Source organism: Chiloscyllium plagiosum, unplaced genomic scaffold (genome assembly GCF_037043375.1).
Source record: "Chiloscyllium plagiosum isolate Xiang-an unplaced genomic scaffold, Cpla_swu_hap1 HiC_scaffold_1, whole genome shotgun sequence".
Lineage (NCBI taxonomy): Eukaryota > Metazoa > Chordata > Chondrichthyes > Orectolobiformes > Hemiscylliidae > Chiloscyllium > Chiloscyllium plagiosum.
In genome coordinates this window covers 66,293,761-66,316,377 of record NW_028270139.1, presented here as the reverse complement: position 1 = coordinate 66,316,377, position 22,617 = coordinate 66,293,761, and the positions used below count along the sequence as shown (strand labels likewise).

Genomic DNA, 22,617 nt, shown 5'->3' with positions numbered 1-22,617 from the left:
TTACTGCTTTCTTAGATGCATGTTAATGATACCATGGCATTGCTTCTAGAAAGAGCAGTGGAGTTATACCTAGTGTTCTGGCCAATGTTTATTTTTCAATCAACATCAAAAACAGATTACCTGGCCATTATGATATTGCTATTAATAGAGTCTTACCGTGCAATCTAACAGTACAGTGTTGTGTTTTTTGTATTATAACTGTGTTCCGGTGGCTGTAAACTTCTTCAGGATGTTGTGCAGTTGTAAAAGCACTATATAAATGCAATACCTTTCTGAAAAAAATGCTGCATTCAGTCACCTAAGCAGGGCATCATTTGAACCTAATTGCACAAATGTAAGTTCAGTTGAACCACCAATCTCTGACTCTGGCTGAGAGATAAGAGTGGTGCCTCTCAGTAAAGCTGATATTCTTGTGCTGATAATGGGATTAACCCTTTCTCCCAATTTCTCCATCATAGACATGCTGACAACTTCTCATTTCTGCATTACATCTTCCCAAATACATTTTTGTTCACCCCATTTTGTTCCTTCTTCTGTAGCTAATAGAAGCCTGCCTCATCAAAGCACTTTCTCGCCAGGGAAGTCTGTTTTTTGTGAAATTTAAGGCTCTCGACATCAATGTCACAGTTCTGAGCAGGGATAATTGGGATATTTTAAACCAGTTCATCCAGTGTAAGTGGCAGGTGGGAGATGACTGTTCCCACTCTGTCATTTTAACTCACAACAAATCAGACATGGGAGGGTCACCCACCCATGTCTCAGAGCAGCTGATATGAAATCTAAGTCAAACTACTCCGTAACAAAGAGGTGGAAATTCCCAACACTGATATGTCTGAAATAAATAGTTTCTTTGTATTAAGGTTCAGCAACTGGTTTTACTTTCAAAGAAACTTGCCTTGTTTAGGGCTTTTTAGACATAAAATGACAATATTACAAATATCTTAGAATTCCCTATAGTGCATTAGAGACTATTCAGCCCATTGAGCTTGCACCAACCCTCAGAAAAGCATCCTACCCAGTGCTACCCCCTCCCTGTAATCCCACATTAACCATAGCTAATCCACCTAACCTGTACATCTTTGGACTGTGGGAGGAAACTGGAGCAAAACCGCACAGACACAGGGAAAACGTGCAAACCCTACATACACAGTCGCCCGAGGGTGGAATCAAACCCGGCGCTGGCACTGACCCACCGTGTTGCCCGTGTTCAAAAAAAATCTTGTTTAATAAAATTTAGAACATGATTCTACAGAAATTCTGCAGAAATTCTGTGGATTCTACAGAAATTTCTGAAAATTTCTCCCAAGAACCTACCATGACATTAGCAGAGAATTTCCACAAACTGGGTTAAATAGGTGAATTCGCAAGGGTTTCTGTCCAAGTTATCATGGAAGATTGCAAATGCTTCATGTATGTTCTATCCAAGCATTTGTTATTGACGTCTTTGCAGTACAGTGAGAAGTGACATCATGTTTTTTTTTAACCATTTTTATCCTCACCCCTTCCCTCTCTTCCCCTCCCCAAGACATTTAACTATTGCAGAAGCATTACTTTCTTTCCAAGTTTAAAATATTGAATCAGATATTCGACCATATTGTGAGGGAGTATTGTGACTACTGTCCATCGGTTTCTAAAACTGTGATTCTGCTGTTTCTGGTCACCCTTTTATTAGAAGGTTACTTTAGGGACCAAAGGCAAACCAAAAAGTCACCTGGACCTGATAACCTGCATCTGAAAGAGTAAAGAAAGTGACATTAAAGAGATAGAGGTGGCATTGGTCTGAATATTCCAGACCTTACTGGATTCTGGGATGTTCCAGCAGATTGGAAAACTGTCAACATGACATCACTGTCAAAGAGGTGGGAGGAGACAAAAAGCGGAAACTATTGACCAGTTAGCCTAATTTCTGTATTTCGGAAAATGCTAGAGTCCATTATTTAGAAAGAAGTATATTTAAAAATATTCACGACATCAATAGAATCAACACAGTTTTGTGAAAAGGAGATCATGTTTGACAAATTTGGTAGGGTTCCTGGGAAAACTGAGTTGATAAAAGAGAATTGGTAGATGTAGTGTCATTGGACTTCCAGAAAGCATTTAATAAAGTGGCACATAAAGGTGATTGGTCAAGGTAGAAGCTCATGGTATTGGGGAGAAATGGTTTAGGTGGATTCATTAACACACAGAAGATAGAGAGTCAATGAGTCTTTCCTAGGACCCAAATGATTCATCCATATTAATGACTTGAAGGAGGAGGCAGAGAGTAATTTATCCAAATTTGCTGATGATACAAAAATGGGTGGGAGGGCATGTGGTGATGAGGACATATGGAATTTGGAAGGAAATATAGATTGGTTGAATACATGAGCAAAAACTTGACAAGTGGAGTTTAATGAAGGAAAGTGTGAGGCCAAGCACTTTGGTAGGAAAAAATCTAAAGGCAGGCTATTATTTAAATGAAGAGAGCCTCCAAATGTTGTGGCACAAGAGAGATCTGGGTGTTCTTGTGTGTGAAATACAAAATCATAGCATGCAGGTGCAACAAGTAATTACAAAGGCAAATGGAATTTTTGCCTTTATTGCTAGGGGTTGGAATTTTTTTAAAAGTCTTTTTACAACATTACAGGTGTTGGTGAGTACTGTGCACTTTTTGTGCCCTGTATTCATCCCCATGGAAAGATTTGACTGGCATTGGAGCTTGTTCAACAGAGGTTCACTGATTCCAGAGATAAAAGGGTTGCCTAATGGACAACAGCTGAACGTGTTTATTCATTAGTTTAGAAGAATAAGGGATGATCTTATTAAAGCTTACAAGATTCTGAGTGTGCATGACAGGGTGGATTCTAAGAAGATGCTTCCACTAGATGGGAGGATGGGATCTTGAACTGGGGCACATAGTTACAGATGTAAAATATCTTCTTCTTCCATTCAACAGTGTCTGGAAATCTCTGCCTGAGAGAGTTGTGGAGACAAGATCACTGTAAAGAGGAAGTAAATAGATTTTTGAAATATCAAGGAGCTGAGGATTGAAAGGAGCTGACTTGAAAAAGGAATTGAGACATAATGGAAATTATCCATGATCTGAAGCTTCAGAAACTAAATGGCCAACTCCTACTCCTGTCTATTGTGTTCTAACCTTCTTCAACACTACAACCCTTCAAAAACTCTGAATCACTCCAACTCTAGCGTCCTGTACATTGCTTGCTTCCTTACTCCACCATTTGCAGCGGAACATTCAGTCATCCCATCTGCTTCACTTGTGTTCTTTAAGACACTTCTTTAAAGTAATTCTTTGATGAAACCTTTGTCATGCCTAGCCCAATGTTTTCTTCTGTGGGTCAATGCCAACTTTTGCACAAAATACATCCAGTGAAGGGCTTCGGAACATTCAAAGACACATTACAAATGAGAGTTTTTGTGATGGAATGAAGAAAAATAGTTTGCTGTGTCCTATCAGGTGTTAATTCTTTCTGGTTGTTTAATCTGTGGGAGAGCAGTAAAATGCCACATGTGGTCAAAGCATTTGCTCCTCTGTAAAACATTACTGTCATCCCCACTAGTCAGAACAAGGTGTTCCAGCAATAACAAAGAGAATGAGGCTCAGCGCCACAAATCTTATCTTCTCATTTCTCAAGTGGGAACTATTTGATCATGCAGCTGTATACGTGAAGAAGTTAGCCAACTTGCTCTCTACATTTACCTTCGGTAGGGGTGGAAGTTTAAAATCTCGTCCTTGTTTTTATCATGCAATACACACAATGAGGTGCTATTTGGGATGATTTGACTGGTGATATACCTGTTATTTTAGATTTCATATGTCACATAAGTCACTGCTGATGAAGGATCGATAACTATTAGGTGATTTCCAGGTCACATCTCAATCTTACATGTTTCCTGAGACTTGTCAACTAATCAGTACCAATCAGCTATTATGATCTACTTCAATAGCATCTGAACATAAGTCAAAACAGATCATTTTCAGTTTGTGTGAAGTAATCAGGAAGGCTTTACTATAAATAATAAATATTTTGGGAAATTTATTTTCAAATAGCATTGATGAGTTGGAAACTGTCAGAAGACCAAGACATTATTCTGGAAATTGAAACTTTAATTGGGCTCTTACAGGGATTTGAGTGACCTGGGCTATGGTGAAATGTGATGCAGAATCAAGTGACAAGTGTGCCCAACTGAGGTCTATCTTGATGTCATAAGCAACTTGTACCATCTCTTACGCTTTTCACAAGTGGCATGAGTAGATTCTTAGTAGGCAGCGGTGAGATGCCAGTTGATGGGGATGAACACTTGTTAAATACCTTTAATAATATTCAACCACCCACCCGAGCACCAACACCTAATATATCTCATATCATCGATGAACATAAACATTTCCCCCGAAAGGGGTTAATTGCCTCAGGGAATGGGACTTAAAGTAAGGGCAGAAGGCTTAGAGGGATTTTAAGGATACATGTTTGACATAGACAATGGTGCGATCTAGAACGTAAAGGGTGGTAGAGACAGAAACGCTCATAACATTTAAGAAGTGTTCAGTATATACTTAAAACACCATAGATACAGGCTGTGGCTCAAGTGCTGGGAAATGGGATTAGAATAGATAGATGCTAGATGACCAGCATGAACATGATGGGCTGAAGGGCTTCATTCCACGCTGTAAAACTGTGTAATTCTATTACTTGAGCACTGGCCACAATCCATGAACATTGGCATCTGACATGTGTCAGCCTCTGAGTAACCTCCCGGCTCAAATCCAATCCACATGCAGTGCTGCACTGACAAATATCAGGGCAATTCTGCAGCAAGGAAGCTGCCTGCTTATGGACATATGGCCTGCATCTTTGGGCTCTTCACTTGCTCTTAGAGTGCTCTCACTCTGAGCCTACCCAGAAGCGTAAAGCATTGTCTTGCCTTTTCTGCACTTTGCCCCCTCAGCCAGATATTTTTGACAGATCATTTCTGTCTTGATACTAGTCTAGGGGCTTGGACGTAGTCAGTCAGTTGCTTGGGCCCTCTCCTCATCAGGGATGAGAAGCTGAATGATAGGCAACCCGCCATCCATTTGCCTTTTTCTGGTCTAGAGTGGGCTATGTTTCACATGCAATGAGAGAAAGAGGGGAGTGAATATTACTGAAACTGAAAGTGGCTTAACAATTACTGTTGGTCTAGATCGGGAGGTTTCCCAAGCGAGTAAGTAGGCAGCATAGCAAAAATGCAGGGTTAGTAGTCTTGTGATTGGGATAGGTGACAGTGAGTGGGGAAGAGGCAGATAATAGTGAGACTGATAAGGTTTGAGCCTTAGTGGGAGGTAGATGCAGTAGCAGAGGTAGAGTAAGTGTGAGATTTTGGAGAGAAGCTGGCTGTACTTAAGCTGGTGGAGTGGAGCAGGTCATTGACCTTTCCTTACTGGGCTGGGCATTCTTCTGGTCAGATGAGATAGTACTGATCCAGGTGGCATCTCAGATCAGGCTGGCATGTCTGGTATCAATGTCTCATTAATCCAAGGGGAGAAGGAAATCCCACATCGATACCACTCCATCCAGCAGGAACTCCAGGACCCTGCCTGCAAAATAGGGTGCAGACAGTCCCCTGTCTGCCTTGTCCTGGGCAAATGGCAGTAACCATGTGAGGCATCTCTGGGGGCACAATGAGCTTTTAAAGATGGTGCAGACACAGGGGATGCCTGTCAATTCTAGGATATCTGCGGAGTGGCCAGGTGTTTCAGAAACAGCTCGTAATAAGATGGAGCAGAAATCAGATTTGAGAGGTGTCAAAGGAATGGTGTAGGTAATTAATGAGCTGGATGTGGTAAAATATGGTGAGGGAACTCACTAGGCCTTGTTATGACAAACTTTGCAAAATACTAGACCAACTTGGACTCAGCCAAAAGTAATACAAGGCTCAGCCCACTTGTGTTATAATTATGGTGATACTGAGCAACTGGATTTGTAAATGTTTCACAGAGCACAGTTCCTTAAAATTCTGGACAGGACAAATAATGTGAATGTAAGCAAAATATTATGTGGAAAATATAATAACAGAACTAGAAGACACAAGAACAAACTAGACCAGAGAGGAGCAGATTCTGATGGAGCGGTAAATACTTGCATCAAACACACAGCAAAAACAACGAAGGCAATGTTGATGGGCTGTTTCAAAAAGGAGCGCTGGTGTTTATAAAAACTCACCTGTTGAAGTCAGCGATTACTTGAGTCATGCAGATGGGGAAAGACATCAATAGGACAGTGCCTTGGGAGCCCTGGTTGGGAAAAGGAAGAATTGGTCAAGGTTTCATCTCCTGACCATTAACTACTGCCTTTCTCTAACTAATATTGTGTGCAGTTCTGGTCAAGAATCATGAGTAACTTTATTTATCATTTCTCCCATAAAGAACTGATACAGTAAAAAACGAGACAGCGTTCCTCCAGAACCAAGGGGCTACATGGACAGCACAAATTACACAAGTACAGTCATACACAGGGCAGCATAAAGTGTAAAACATGCAAAACAGCACAGTAATTCCTGACAAGACAACAGGTACAGTGGTGGACAAATTATGCTCTAATAATGAATGATCATTAATAAACCATTGTTTTAGCATCAATTCAAAAAGTCATACAAAGAATTGCAGATGGAATACCGTGTGATCATAGTGTTAAGGAGCCTGAAGGCTTCAGGGAAGAAACTGTTGAAGTCTTGCTGTGAGAGACTGAATGCTCCGGTATCTTCTGCCAGATGACAGGAGGGAGAAGAGTTTGAGTGAGGGGTGTGTGGGGTCTTCCACAATGCTCTTAGCAGATGCAGTGTGTGGTGTAAATATCTGTAATGGAGGGAAGAGAGACCCTGATGATCTTCTCAACTGTCCTCACTATCTGTTGTAGGGTCTTACGATCTGAGATAGTACAATTCCCAAACCAGGCAGTGATGCAGCAGTTCAGGGTACTCTCAGTGAACCCTCTGTAGAATGTGGTGAGGAATTTTGGGCTCTCTTGGCTATGGAGCTGGTGTTGAGGGTCCAGGTGACATTCTCTGCCAGGTGTACACCAAGAAATTTGGTGCTCTTCATGATCTCCACGGGGGAGCCATCGATGTCCAGCGAAGAGTGGTCGCTCCATGCCCTCCTGAAGTCAACAACCATCTTTCGTTTTGTCCACATTCAGAGATAGGTTGTTGGCTCTGCACCAGTCCGTTAACCACTACACCTCCTCTCTGAATGCTGACTCATCGTTTGTGCTGATGAGAGTCAGTACAGTCGTGTCATCAGCGAACTGAATGACATGATTCGAGCTGTGCATTGCTGCACGGTTATATGTCAGTAGACTAAACAGCAGTGGACTGAGCACACATCCCTGGCCGGGGGGCGGGGGCGGGGGGGGGGGGGGGGGGGCCTGTGCTCAGTGTAATGATGTTGGAGATGCTGTTCCCAATCCAAACTGACTGAGGTCTCCCAGTCAGGAAGTCCAGGATCCAGTTACAGAGGGAGGTATTCAGGCCCGGCAATCTCAGTTTTCCAATCAGGTGCTGAAAAATGATAGTGTTGAATGCAGAACTGAAGTCTACGAACAGTAATCTGACGTAGGTGTCCATCTTGTTCAGGTAGGTGAGGGCCAGATGGAGCGTGGAGGAAAGGCATCATATGTTGAGCAGATGTGACGATACGCGAACTGCAGTGTGTTAGTGGGGGGGGACAACAGGGTCTCAATATACCTCATCATGAGCCTTTCGAAACACTTTGTGATGATGCGTCCCTCCTAAAAGGAAGGGTTTTGTGAAATTTGAAAGGGTTGAGAAAAGATTGACAAAGATGTTGCTAGGGTTAGAGGACTTGAGCTAGAGGGAGAGGCTGAATAGAACATAGAACATAGAACATAGAAGAATACAGCGCAGTACAGGCCCTTGGGCCCTCGATGTTGCGCCGATCCAAGCCCACCTAAACTACACTAACCCACTATCCTCCATATACCTATCCAATGCCCTCTTAAATGCCCATAAAGAGGGAGAGTCCACCACTGTTACTGGCAGGGCATTCCATGAACTAACGACTCGCTGAGTGAAGAGTGAATAGGCTAGGGCTGTTTTCCCTGGAGCGTTGAAGGCTGAGGGGTGACCTTATAGAGGTTTATAAACTCATGAGAGGCATGTATAGGGTAAATAGACAAGGTCTTTTTCCTGGGGTGGAGAAGTCCAGAACAAGAGGGCATAGGTTTAAGGTGAGAGGGGAAAGATTTAAAAGGTACCTAAGGGGCAACCTTTTCAAACAGAGGGTGGTGCATGTATGGAATGAGCTGCCAGAGGAAGTGGGGGAGGCTGGTACAATTGCAACATCTAAAAGGCATCTGAATGGGTTTATGAATAGGAAGGGTTTAGAGGGATATGGGCCAAGTGCTGGCCATTGGGACTAGATTAGATTAAGATATCTGGTCGGCATGGGTGAGTTGGACCAAAGGTTCTGTTTCTGTGCTGTACACCTCTGTGACTCTATGACATCGCATGAGAAAAGATCAGTCTTGTCTCTGATGCCAGTTCAATAGTTGGCCTACACCATCCATGTTTACATCCAGACATGACCAGAGACTGGCCAATGGCCTTAAAACTATAATGCAATAAAGAATCAAACCCTTCATTAGAGAGGAAAGGGGAAAGAGATTTTAACTGATAATTTGTGATTGGATGAGAATTTTGACATTTTTTCCCTACTGAAATTTGACCCGTTGCAAATTATCTGCTTTAGGAGATCAAATAGAATGGGAGCATGGAGAAGAACCTAATCTAACGTATGTTTGTGTCAAGTTTTTAATAACAGTTGGTTCTTCTATAATGCATGGTTCTTCAACACAAATTGGCTTTAACGTGATTGAAGAATTTAGATTTTTTTAGAACGTGAACTTTCCTTACCTGTATTGGCAATAACGCAAATCCAGCCCCACTAGTTTAAATGGCGCTGCTATTGTGCGATTTTCTTATAACGCAAGATTGCATGCGAACAGAACTATTGCATTATATCCAGAACCATCTGTATTCTTTTTTCAAACAATCATGGAAACTCCACTGCTGTCATAATACAGAAAGACCATGGATGCCGGAAATCTGAAATAAAAACAAGGAAATGCTGTCAATGTTTGATGACGGTGACCTCTCATCTGAATCAAACAGTATCAACCTGAACTGGAAATGTGTTGCTGGAAAAGCGCAGCAGGTCAGGCAGCATCCAGGGAACAGGAGAATCGACGTTTCGGGCATAAGCCCTTCTTCAGGAATGAGGAAAGTTTGTCCAGCAGGCTAAGATAAAAGGTAGGGAGGAGGGACTTGGGGGAGGGGCGTCGGAAATGTGATAGGTGGAAAGAGGTCAAGGTGATGGTGATAGGTCAGACTGGGGTGGGGGCGGAGAGGTCGGGAAGAAGATCTCAGGTTAGGAAGGCGGTGCTGAATTTGATGGATTTGACTGTCACAGGGTGGGGGGAGGGGAAATGAGGAAACTGGTGAAATCCGAGTTCATCCCTTGTGGTTGGAGGGTTCCTAGCCGGAAGATGAGGCGTCTTCATCCAACCGTCGTTTTGTTGTGGTCTGACGATGGAGGAGTCCAAAGACCTGCATATCCTTGGTGGAGTGAGAGGGGGAATTGAAATATTGAGCTACAGGGTGGTTGGGTTGGTTGGTCCGGGTGTCCCAGAGGTGTTCTCTGAAACGCTCCGCAAGTAGCCGGCCTGTCTCCCCAATATAGAGGAGGCCACATCGGGTGCAGAGGATGCAATAGATGATATGTGTGGAGGTGCAGGTGAATCTGTGGCGGATATGGAAGTTTCCTTTGGGGCCTTGGAGGGAGGTGAGGGGGGAGGTGTGGGCGCAAGTCTTGCACCTCCTGCGGTTGCAGGGGAAGGTGCCGGGAGTGGAGGTTGGGTTGGTGGGGGGTGTGGATCTGACGAGGGAGTCACGGAGGGAGTGGTCTTTACGGTTTGTAGTAGATGTCCGTGTTGATTCGGACATCTACTACAAACTTCTATCTCAGGCGACCGAATCAACACGGACATCTACTACAAACTTCTATCTCAGGCGACCGAATCAACACGGACATCTACTACAAACTTCTATCTCAGGCGACCGAATCAACACGGACATCTACTACAAACCGACCGACTCCCACAGTTACCTGGACTACACCTCCTCCCATCCTGCCCCCTGTAAAAACGCCATCCCATTCTCCCAATTCCTTCGACTCCGCCGCATCTGCTCCCAGGAGGACCAGTTCCAAAAACGCACAACCCAGATGGCCTCCTTCTTCAAGGACCGCAATTTCCCCCCCGACGTAGTCGACGATGCCCTCCACCGCATCTCTTCCACTTCCCGCTCCTCCGCCCTTGAACCCCGCCCCTCCAACCGCCACCAGGACAGAACCCCACTGGTCCTCACCTACCACCCCACCAATCTCCATGTACAGCGCATCATCCGCCGTCATTTCCGCTACCTCCAAACGGACCCCACTACCAAGGATATATTTCCCTCCCCTCCCCTATCAGCATTTCGTGAAGACCACTCCCTCCGTGACTCCCTCGTCAGATCCACACCCCCCACCAACCCAACCTCCACTCCCGGCACCTTCCCCTGCAACCGCAGGAGGTGCAAGACTTGCGCCCACACCTCCCCCCTCACCTCCCTCCAAGGCCCCAAAGGAAACTTCCATATCCGCCACAGATTCACCTGCACCTCCACACATATCATCTATTGCATCCTCTGCACCCGATGTGGCCTCCTCTATATTGGGGAGACAGGCCGGCTACTTGCGGAGCGTTTCAGAGAACACCTCTGGGACACCCGGACCAACCAACCCAACCACCCTGTAGCTCAACATTTCAATTCCCCCTCCCACTCCACCAAGGATATGCAGGTCTTTGGACTCCTCCATCGTCAGACCACAGCAAAATGACGGTTGGAGGAAGAACGCCTCATCTTCCGGCTAGGAACCCTCCAACCACAAGGGATGAACTCGGATTTCACCAGTTTCCTCATTTCCCCTCCCCCCACCCTGTCTCAGTCAAATCCATCAAATTCAGCACCGCCTTCCTAACCTGAGATCTTCTTCCCGACCTCTCCGCCCCCACCCCAGTCTGACCTATCACCCTCACCTTGACCTCTTTCCACCTATCACATTTCCGACGCCCCTCCCCCAAGTCCCTCCTCCCTACCTTTTATCTTAGCCTGCTGGACAAACTTTCCCCATTCCTGAAGAAGGGCTTATGCCCGAAACGTCGATTCTCCTGTTCCCTGGATGCTGCCTGACCTGCTGCGCTTTTCCAGCAACACATTTCCAGCTCTGATCTCCAGCATCTGCAGACCTCACTTTCTCCTCAAAGTATCAACCTGAACCATTGGGTGGGATTTAAGGTTAGCAAAGAGGGGTCCAGACTTGCTGTAAAACCAGTGGAATATTCTGGGAGGTTTATTGATATTAGAAGGTATTCAGACACTTACCTAGGTGGTAGCAACCCACCCTTCAAATTAAGCCCGAACAGAGCAGTAATCTCACCCATGAGAGATCACAGGTCTCAACAGAACCCCTAGGAAATGTTGACCACTCCAGTCAAGTGTTGCAATAAGGTCTTCAGAAGGGACTGCCTATGCATGTGTGTAGCATGGTGGATGGGGTAAACTGGGGGTACCATGGTCAGAGGAGGGTCACCAGCAGAGAGCGAATCAGTTAATCGAGAGCAAGGATGGCTTTCCACATCCTACCTTACCCCCAACCTCCCACCACCCCCACCAGTACCTCATCCTTCAATCAAGCAGTCTGAGAACAAGGGCTCCTCCTAGTAAGGTGTAATAAATCTTCTCAGGGTTTCCCATGCATCACTAACTGAAGGTCAGTGAGAGAAGACCTTCAGGTGGCCTTTATGTGGATGCTCAACTGGCCACTAAGCAGAAAAGCCACCCTCCATTCTGCCCATTCATATCACAATGGGAGCACTATCCCAGAGATTCACTGAGAAAACATTGCAATGCTAACAGTGAAAGACTGGATTTTAGTGTATTTGGGAAGTGCAGGACGTCTACATTATGCACCCAGTTACATCTCAGCCTGCAAATATTGGGCAAATCCTTCCTGTGGGCAAATCCTTCATCTGAATGTCAGCCGCAACATTTGTCCAATTGAATTAAGCCAAAAACATAAACATGACCAAATTAAGTATAAACTTATACTTGTCATCAGACCAAACAGGTAACCCTGGTAGTGCTTTTTACCAAGTTTGAAATCCCATTATTCCCTGTTGTAGCTGCAGGCTCTGGGCTATAATTGGTAACTGCAGCAAATTGCCTGTCAGAAACTGGCTAGAAGATGTGAGCTAAGTTATGAACATTTCTGTAGCTTGTGGGCCTGATGTAGTCTAGAATGATCATGCACAGCATTGGTTTGAAGCCCTTGTTATTTTAGCTTCTGGGCATCATTACCATATTGTAAAGAATGAACTTGATTCTAGTGACTGACCACCACATTAAGCAGGCAACTGGACCGAGAATGATAGTGATTGGCTATAAATGATTTTTAGCATGAAGTCCTTTTAAAAATGATTTCAGGTTTATAAAATTAAACAAACTCTGGCAGATCATCTCAGTACCATTCACATTTTAATCATTAAAAAGAAATGACAATCTCACCAACAAGAAGTAAACTACTATAAAAGCTGGAAATATTTTACATGCAAGGATGCGTCTGTGGAGATAACTAGCCAGTTACTGGTTTGGGTACATGTGAATACTGCAGTCAAGACATCCTTTTGCCTTCTTTTGCTGCAGGATGACACGAATGTGATAGGGCCAATAGCAGCCCGGAAACACGGATTTTCTGGCCCTGTAGAGGTAGCAGACACCCATAAATGAAGGCTTAAAGATCGCTAGAAATTGGGCCTATGGCCCTAATGATATGTTCAGAGCAAGCTTCAGATGACCCATTAACAAAGTCTTTCTGTGATGTAATCTAATCATGACTTACCTTATTGATTTTCATTGGTTGTGGGATGTTAAAGCATTTGAGTTAATGTGTAAATTGGATTGGTTTGAAGAATATGACAGTAAGTCGACATGATATAACACAAAGCGTGATGCCTGTTATCACAAATAGAAAATGACACACCGCATATCAGTAATTTTACAATACAAACTGGAATGGACAAAATACCATGCCTTCTGCATGACTTGAAACATATAGACTTACAGTGTGTCATCATAAGGCTGCTCAGCTGGTGGTGATTTAACCTGAGGGCCACTGTACCTCTGGTGATGGGTGAGGTTGAAAAGTAGAGTGCTTCATGGTAACCTCAGTCAATGATTAAAAATTGAACCTACACTCTTGGCCTCGTACTGCTTCATAACCCAACCATCCAGCCAACTGAGTTAAACAGACCTCTAATATAGACTTAACCCCGAACTCAATAATTATATTTCAGGCAATTTATGGAAACATAAGAATTAGGTGCAATGAGATTTGATCTAAAGAAGTTCATCCATCAGACACCTCCAATCGTAATTCTCTTGTTGAAGGCCAGCAATGGCATGGTTAGTAATACTCTTAGAATCCTTCATGGTGTGGAAATTGGTGTTGGTGTTACTCTGCATTGCAAACCAGCTGTCCAGCCAACTGACACCCCCATCAGAGGATATAGATTTAAAGTGATTGGCAAAAGAATCAAAGTCAAAATGCAGAAAAATGTTTAACACATTTAGCAGTTATGATCAGAAATATACTACCTTAAAAGACCAATCAGTCAGATTCAATTGTGACTTTCAAAGGGAAATGGATAACACATTGAAGAGAAAAAAAAATTGCAGGTCTATGGAGAGAGGCCTGGGTATGGGGTAACTAAAGTGCTCATGCAGAACATGGACTGGCCAAGTAATGGCCTCTTTCAGTGCCCTGAAGATTCTATGTATCTTTCTTTGTTTGATTCCAGTCCTAAAGCACGTAACCAGTGCTTGCTGATCCCCTTGTGACAATTTGCAAAGGTCCATATGTTTCCTCCTCAACCTTCTTGACAATATGGCCACTCCTTTACCATTCCTTCTTCCATCTTAAAACCGAAGAACTGCAAATGCTGGAAATCAGAAACAAAAGAAGAAATTACCAGAAAAACTCAACTGGTCTGGCAGCATCTGTGGATGGAAAACAGTTGACTTTTTGAATCCAATGACCCTTCTTCAGAACCCACAACCAGAGGCATATTATATTCTAAGTTTACCTTATTTATAAATTCACAACCTCATATATTTATATGAGGCTTTGTCCTCTGTAAACTATCTATCATCTAGATTGTATTGCATTTAAACTTTAATCTCTCCTGGTAGCTCATTCTCAGTGTGTGAATTGGTGCTCGTTTAGACAACTTAGATAGACTTAGGGGCCTGATCTCACAACTCTAATCATTTACGTAGATGCGAGTACAAACCAGGAGTGGATTTGTGATTTCATTTATTACTTCTATCCCTTCCCTTCCCTGGGCTGTTTCACTTAGCCAGTCTTTTGGATCCAAATACCAATCCCATGTTCCCCTTAGTAAAAACATGGTAGCAGAAAAAAAGTAATTCAAGTTTTACACATGACTTGAAGTTTTTTTGTTGTTTCTTTTAGTTAAGTAGTAAGCCTCTATTTGTGGCCCTTTTCACATTTCAGTAATCAATTATCTTTACATGGTAATAATCAGTGATTGACAACCAAAGGCTAAATATATAAGTGCCTCCCCTTTTTTACATTAGATAAATAGACTAGCACCAGAGTACCTTAGTTCCTAGTGCTGCTGATAAAGGTTTTAGTGTATAGATTTGAGGAGAGTGAAGCAGCTTGCACAGATTTCTCAGTGCCTAACAGTCCAGCCTTCACAGGTATGTGCTTTCTGTTTATTGTGTTTTTAAATAATAATTTTATTGTCATCACTGTTGAATGTCACTAATTCAAGCATTCTGTTTCACATTTATAATATGGCCCTTTCAGGATGTTGCACCATGCTGCAGGATATTTGAAGAAAGGCGTTCTGAATTCATTAAATGAGAATTAATATAATAAATGTTACAGTCCAATGTGTGTGTCAACGGTTAGGATCATTGTATGAATTGTATTGGAGAAAGAGATCCCATGCACTATGACTAGAATAAATCCATATCGTCCAGTGAAACACCACTTTTTTCAATCCTTATTGAAATCATTTTCTGCATTAGAATTTAGTCCTGTTTCAAGAGGTAGAAACATTCAACTCATCAACAACCATCTGGTCAACAAACCATTTAGGTTACTGTAAAGTAACACCGAGTCACATCACTGTAATTTTTCTCCATTTTCACTCAAATGTCTCATCAGGACCTACTATGCTTGCTCCCTGACAAAGTTCTTGTCTATGTTGTGGGTATATATGTGTTATACACTGACAGGAATCATTTACTCTGGTTAATGTGCAAACAGCAATTACTTTTGCCAAGTAAAAATTTAATGGGAAGAATGTTTTACTGTCTTCACTGTCTCCCTTTCTTCCAGTGCTTACGTAGGAAATTGATAAGACCTCATGCAAAAATAGTAAATATTTAGTTTATGTTGGACTTGGCACATTTTACACTATTAGCACTGAGAATTACCTGTGTAAGCTAAATTGTGGCACCATATGTTGACTGATTTGTATAAATTAGTTCTTCCATTTTGCTTTTTTTTAACGTTTGTGTGGCAGACCAGGATCTATGAGAAAATTTAATCGACTTGAATATTCATTAATAGGTTCAGTGATATTTTTCGATTGGTTTCTGGATTTAATTGTCACTGTTCTTTCTGAAATGGCGCTTTGGCACACAGTGCTCTGTCAGCAGAAACTGTGCCCATTTTATTTTCTCTCTTTTCTTCCCCCCCTCTTGTCTCTCTTTTGTGCACCTTGTACTCGGCGGAGCTATTTGCTCTGAGGGTGGGACAGGAGAGTTGTTTTGTGTCTGGTGAAACATTAACTAAAAGCAATCAGCCATGAGTTTGAAGGGCATTCCATTGCCGTGCAGAGCTGTGAAAGGAGAATACACCTTGCTGAAGGTAGAGATTTTACTGCCAATGTCTACTTCCATTTTATATCCCTGTTCGCAAATTTTCGAATAGATTCAGTAAAAATTAAAGCAGCAATATAAAAACAAAGGAGGTCGCTGAAAATAACTGTGTAGAATTAAACTCATCGTATTCTTCAATATTGTAAGTACAAATGATTAGAATGACATTTCTCCCAACGTTAAGTATTCACGTTACTCGTTGGATGCCTGGCTGATAAGTTTGATAAATTCTCTTGTAAGTATTGTTCTTGGGCTACTAAACAGTTTGCTGCTGGTTGATCCGTTTGGTGAGTGTTACATTTCTAAGACTGCTGCTGTGAAATGGTTAGTGTGTGAGGATTTCAGGCTCTTACGAACTTAATTCAGTTCTTTCAATTTTCTCATTCTTTTGCTTCCTTCCTTTCCTTGAAGGTGTGAATTTTCCACAGACCCCCAACAGTACCTTCGTACCTCACCCAAATAGCACTTCTCAATCTTTGAACTTCAAAGTGGCTCAGCTGGTAATGTTACCGCGAGGCATTATGGATAAACCTAATCCATTCTCATCCAGCTGCCTACATTGTTTACTGCCACTGTGCTTTTTCCCAACAAGGATTAACTGCACAACAGTCTTTTGCTGTTTGGTCGTTGTGTCCCCAAGACAAAATGTAGCACCCTGACTACTATAAGCTAATTTTTAACATTGAGCAGAACATTTTGATGTGTTTGGCTTCATATTACACTAGCTAATGCCTTTCGTCGTTTGTGTGTTGGGAGAACTGGTTACACAGTTGTTAAAATGTATTGTGACGACTAGAAATAAGAGATAATATAGTGGTGGTTATTGTAAAGCAGGAAGAGGAGACCAGACAGTGAACAGGCCCCTCATTGTGGATCAGACTGAGTAAATCCAAAATAAATATCACATTTATTAAACATGCAAATGGTAATAAAGTGCTAATTATAAATTAACTATTTTAGCCCGGGTTCACACAATTGCAAACTTTGTGACAGTTGTAATCATCTGAAATTTTAGTGAGATTAAATAATCAAACTGACTTTTTATTTTTCCATTGTTTTCGAATTGTGACTTTGATCACTCTGCCAGTCAATTCTAACAGCCTTGCGAATTTGAGGGATTGGTTTACTCGATTGTGGCAAAATTGTCTTTTCTCACAGCCGAGATGGAGGTTATTTCAAGCAAAGTTCACACCAACCCCCTTGTCAGGAAAGCTGCTACCTTTTTTTTGTATGGTTTAGGACCTGATTGGCTGCATTGCCCTTTAGGAAGCTGGCAATATCTCATAGGCAAAGACTGGCCACTTGAGTAAGGTTCACTGTTGTGGTGCCCAAGACACTTCCTAAAACCCAAGTTTAATGTATGTTTTTTTTTGCTGCTTTTGATGATCAAGGACCTGCTTGGGCTCTGGTTCAAGGGCACTACATCTGCTGTAAACTCCAGCACCTCATATCCTCATTTTGGCACTGAGAAAATAAACTTTTAAAAAACATGTGCCAACTGTTTGCTGTATTAGCATTTGCTGCACTGTACTGTACACTTGCTGTACTGTAGTCAGTTTCTTAATAATCCAAAAAGTTTAATGTTTTAAAAGCTTTGACAAGATGTCTATTAGCTGAAAAAATACTTAATTTTTGAATTTTTAAAGTCTTCATTTGGAGACTTGCAAATCAGTGCACAACGCAGTAGTGATCAATTCAATTTGTGGGTAGAGCCATTTTCCACTGGTGCTTTTTTAAAAAAAAGAACAAATCATTATGAAAACTATTTACCTGTGACATTTTTATGCTTAAATTTCATTGAGCTACTGTTTTGGCCAATTTTATGGGAAAAACCAATGCAACCAAGTGGAAATACCAGGCCATTGAATTTCAGCAGAGTAGAGATAAGTCTTTTTCTGTCCACCTTTGTAACCAAACTCTGTACTTTTTAATGGTGTGCAAAAGAAGCATCCGACTGTTAAACCTAACCTCGCATAGGATTCATATTTTCATGGACTATATCCAATTTATTTTATTTTTTGAGCAAAGGTTTTGCAAAGTTCTTCCTAGCCCACCAATATATCACCACTTGGTATATTTAGCAAGTTACCCACAAATCTATATGATCTTAAATGCTACACTTTATCCTTGAACAGTTCTTTTCTTCCCTCGTTTCTGAAGTCACAGGAACCAACATGTTCCACATAACACTATCTGATACTCATTTTTTGAAAATTTGTAAAATGGTATGAATTGTGCAACTGCGTTATATGCGAGTCACCACTGCTATAATGTATTCAACATATGGTTGACAATCAAACAGAAAAGATTTGGAATAGGAGCTAATTATTTTACTTGCAAACAAGAGATGCTTGAGTCAATAACGCCTTTACACCAAGGGTAGTGACTTAGTCTCACCTGTTCATTGTTAAGCTCTTGGGTTAACAAAATTTAAGTTACAAAGACAGGGGATAAATACAACTGAGGCATATTCGGAGCTTCACTAGACTGTGAGGTCAGTTGTTGAATCAACATTTCTACAATTAATAGTTCTGCAGAGCCATTGTTCTGTTACAGTTTTAATGAGGAGTCAGGAAGATAATTTACAAATAAAAGGGTATAATTTACTTTGCTGAGATATTTGTAAACTTCCAATGACGGATGAAAAAAAGTTCACATTTTTCATGCATTTTCTGAAGTAGAGTTTGCTCTTTAAAAAATAACAATCCAAAAAGTTTAATATTTTCAAGACTTTGACAAGATGCCTATTAGCCTAAAAAAAACTTAATTTTAAATTTTTTTAAAGTCTTCATCCGGAGACTTGAAAATCAATGCAGTTAGCAGAAATTCTCAATGATGATCAATTCAGTCTGAGGGCATTGCCAGTTTTGTATGAAGAGCCATTTTCCAATAGTGTTTTGTTTTAAATAATACAAATCATTACGAAAACTATTTACCAGTGACATGCGTATGCTTAAATTCCATTGAGCATATACTGGAAAATAAGTAATGTTGGACATGAGACTTTCCATTGCCATCAAGTACAAAGGGTAATGAAGATAGCTATATGGAACATCAACTGTGTACAGTTCAATGTAATCAACTTAATTACTACCATAAAATCAAAATTGTGTAATGTTCACTACACATTTCTGAAGGGATCTAACATTTATTAAATTCAGGCATTGAAAAGGGAATTTGGTTATTTGAACGGGAAGAATGTGCAGGGTTGCAGAGAGAAGTCAGGAGAGTGGCACTTACTGAGTTATTCATTTGGAGAGTTAGCACAGGCACGAAGGTACAAATAGACTCCTTCTGCACTGTAACAATTCTGTGATTCTCTGAAATGCAAAATTATATGCCTAGTAGTAGCTTTTATATTTAACAGTCCTAAATTTCTGTTAGAGTTCTTTTGGTATCTTCTCATATTCAGCAAGGAGCCCTTCAATGAAAATATTTTAAACATAACTTAAAATCACTTTTTAGCACTTATTATTTTACTGGGACTTCCATGAAAATGACAGGCAACTGGGAGAGCCTTTGAAAATTCAGTCCAAGCTGTTTGATTTCAGATTCTGGATTACTGCTGTATTGACTTCTCAAATGTATATTACTAACTTTCAAGTGCAGTTACAGACCTGGAAATTAACGTGTAATGTTGATTTAGGAGCCTAGCATGAGATTGGGAAACTGAATTTAGCAGGATAAATATCAGGTTTATAGACAGTCCAAAAACCAGAAGAAAAGAAACCTTACAATGAAACTACTTCAAACCCTCCACGTATATTGTATCATTCCCTCTTGCAGATAATGTCATAAATGTATGGTAGAAATATGATGTTTTGCACTTTCTTAGTTAAGTTAGTTTCTTGGGTATTTTCTGGCTTTACCCCCAGTGCTCTCCATTTAGTAGATGTGACACATAAATGTTAATGAACTCTTGTTCATCAGTTTAAGTTGTTTTGCTATGTCTGTCGTGTCAGTTAAAGTGATGATGTGGAGTTGCTGGTGTTGAACTGGGATGGACAAAGTTAAAAATCACACAACATAAGGTTTATAATTCAACAGGTTTATTTAGAAGTACTAGCTTTCAGAGTGCTGCTCCTTTATCAGGTAGTTATAAAGTGAGTATGGCAGAATTTGAAAGATTTCTGATTTCCAATAAACAGTATAACTAAGATTTAGAGTTAAGGTTAGGGTTCCTCACTTTCAAGCCATTTGGCCAGATCACCTTTTTATTTCACCCATCTCAAATGTTTTTGCCGGCACTTCAATTGCTACCTGAACCTTTCTGCTCTGCTCCTCATCTGCAGTCCGAGGAGCAAGAGAGTCAACGTTTCAGACATAAGGCCTTCGTCAGGACTGTTCTGATGAAGGGCCCTTGCCCAACACATCGAATCTCCTGCTCCTCAAATGCTACCTGACCTGATGTGCTTTTCCAGCCACACATTTTTCGACTCTAAACCTACAGCATCTGCAGTCCTCACTTTCTCTCATCTGCAGTTATCCCAGACTCTAGTATAAGCTCCTCCTCAATATGTCCACACATACTGTTTATGTTACTTTCAAAGTTCTAAGTCCATGAAGCCACTTCTTTTGGAGTAGTAGCCCCAACTGATTTCCTCATCCTGGAGACATTAAACTTAGCAACCTCTTTCCTGGCCTGTTCATCTTATCCACCACTGCCTTGGATTCAGTCATTGAAACAGCAGTAACTGATAATCTCTGACTTCCCTCCAGAAAGGTTAGTCTATCAGTCTTTACTGTGCCTGTCTTATTGAAGATGAATATATTGACAATTTCATAATTTAACATGTACACTGAATTCACCAGCTTTCTGTTCTTCCTAAACTACTTCCACCATAGCTTCCTCCACTCATGGCTATCCTTTTAAGTTGCCATCCCTTGTGACCTTCAAAATTCCAATTTCTTGACTCCTGACTATTTTCTTATGTTCATTACCACAAATATCATCTTAGATTGGTCCCAACCTGACTTATTTTCTGCTTTAGAGGGAAACTTTCTTCCCCCACATCAGTTGCAATCACACTTGCAAACTTTCACTGTTGTCCCTCATTCAACACAATATCAACTTAAGCGCAGCAGGTCAGGCAGCATCCAGGGAATAGGAGAATCGACGTTTCGGGCATAAGCCCTTCTTCAGGAATCACTTTCCTCATTCCTGAAGAAGGGCTTATGCCCGAAACATCGATTCTCCTGTTCCCTGGATGCTGCCTGACCTGCTGCGCTTTTCCAGCAACACATTTTCAGCTCTGATCTCCAGCATCTGCAGACCTCACTTTCTCCACAATATCAACTTAGTCATTTGTATCAACCCTTCCCTCAACCATTAACACCTCATCCCAGGAAAAGCATACATTGTTTTCCATCAGGCTGTTACCAGGATACGAAAGGTTGGACAGGCTAGGTTTGTGTCTGTGGGTGTTTAGAAGGGTAAGAAGCCATTGAAGAGAGTGAAACACATTATCTTGAGGGGTCTTGACAAAGCAGATGTGAAGAGGACATTTCTGTTCCTGAGAGAATCTAGAACAAGGTGTAACTATTTAAAAATCAGAGTTGCCCATGTAAAACAGAGATTAAGTGAATTATTTTTCTTAGATAGTTGAGTCTCTGGAAGTCTCTTCCTGAAAAGATGGCAGAATCGGGGTTTTAAGACAGATAAGTAAGAATTTCCATTAAGCAAGGGGTTAAAAGGTTGTCAGAGTAGGTGGGAATGTAGATTTGGGATTATACGCAGTTCAGACGTGATTGTACAAAAAGGCAAAGCAGGCTCAAGGGGGTGAAAGTCATTCCCTTGTTCTGTGTTTGTATGTCTACTTGGGGAGAGCTCCATGGACTTTGCACTACGCATGCAGCCATGTGTTTTATTGCTGCCTAGCAATGTTTAAATTATAATCAGACTTTTGAACAATGTAGATGTGTAAGTCTCACAGTACTCCATTATTGGGCAAGAGAGAATTAGGCCACCTAATGGAAGGGCAAGGGTGCGACTGGGGGAGGGCTGCAGCCAGTGTTCAAAGCCCTCCAAAATTAATGTTCCCCTTCCATTTCATCATTTCAAAAATGTTTTTATAAACAGACTGCCTACTCTGGTGTTATTTTATTATGCTGTACTGTATAATTTTCCATTCTCAATTTCACATAATTATCAAATCTCATGCATCCATTGGTGTTCCACTCATGTGTTTAGATTCCCCCTCCTATTGACAGGTACCATGGTGCTCAACGTAAAGTAAGTTCCTTTCTAAAGCAAACATAAGCAAGATTGTCCAACAATACTTCATGAATGTGGTATCCTTTTGACTGAACAATAGATCTTTCAAAAGTTATATTTCTGTAAATTGACAGAAATGAATTTAGAATTCCAAATAGGAGCTAGCACTGGGAGAGCTGTTTTAGGTAAATAGAGTTATAGCACCATAATCCTGCCTATATCCTAACTCAGCTGAAAAATGTGTTGCTGGAAAAGTGCAGTAGGTCAGGCAGCATCCAAGGAGCAGGATTCTTCATTCCTGAAGGAGGGCTTATGCCAGATACATCGATTCTCCT

At 41.5% G+C, this 22,617-nt stretch overlaps 1 protein-coding gene across 6 annotated transcripts in view; it reads left to right on the top strand.

Moving 5' to 3' along the window:
- Nucleotides 1-22,617, top strand: part of rbm47 (RNA binding motif protein 47) — a 264,038-nt gene that overhangs the window by 151,495 nt on the left and 89,926 nt on the right. The window contains exon 1 of one of the 6 annotated variants that reach the window (XM_043692560.2): nt 14,757-14,877. The exons of 3 other annotated variants lie outside the window; for them this stretch is intronic. The gene's annotated coding sequence lies outside the window, so the exon portion shown is untranslated. 2 more of the 6 variants (XM_043692532.2, XM_043692541.2) reach the window with 2 other exon arrangements.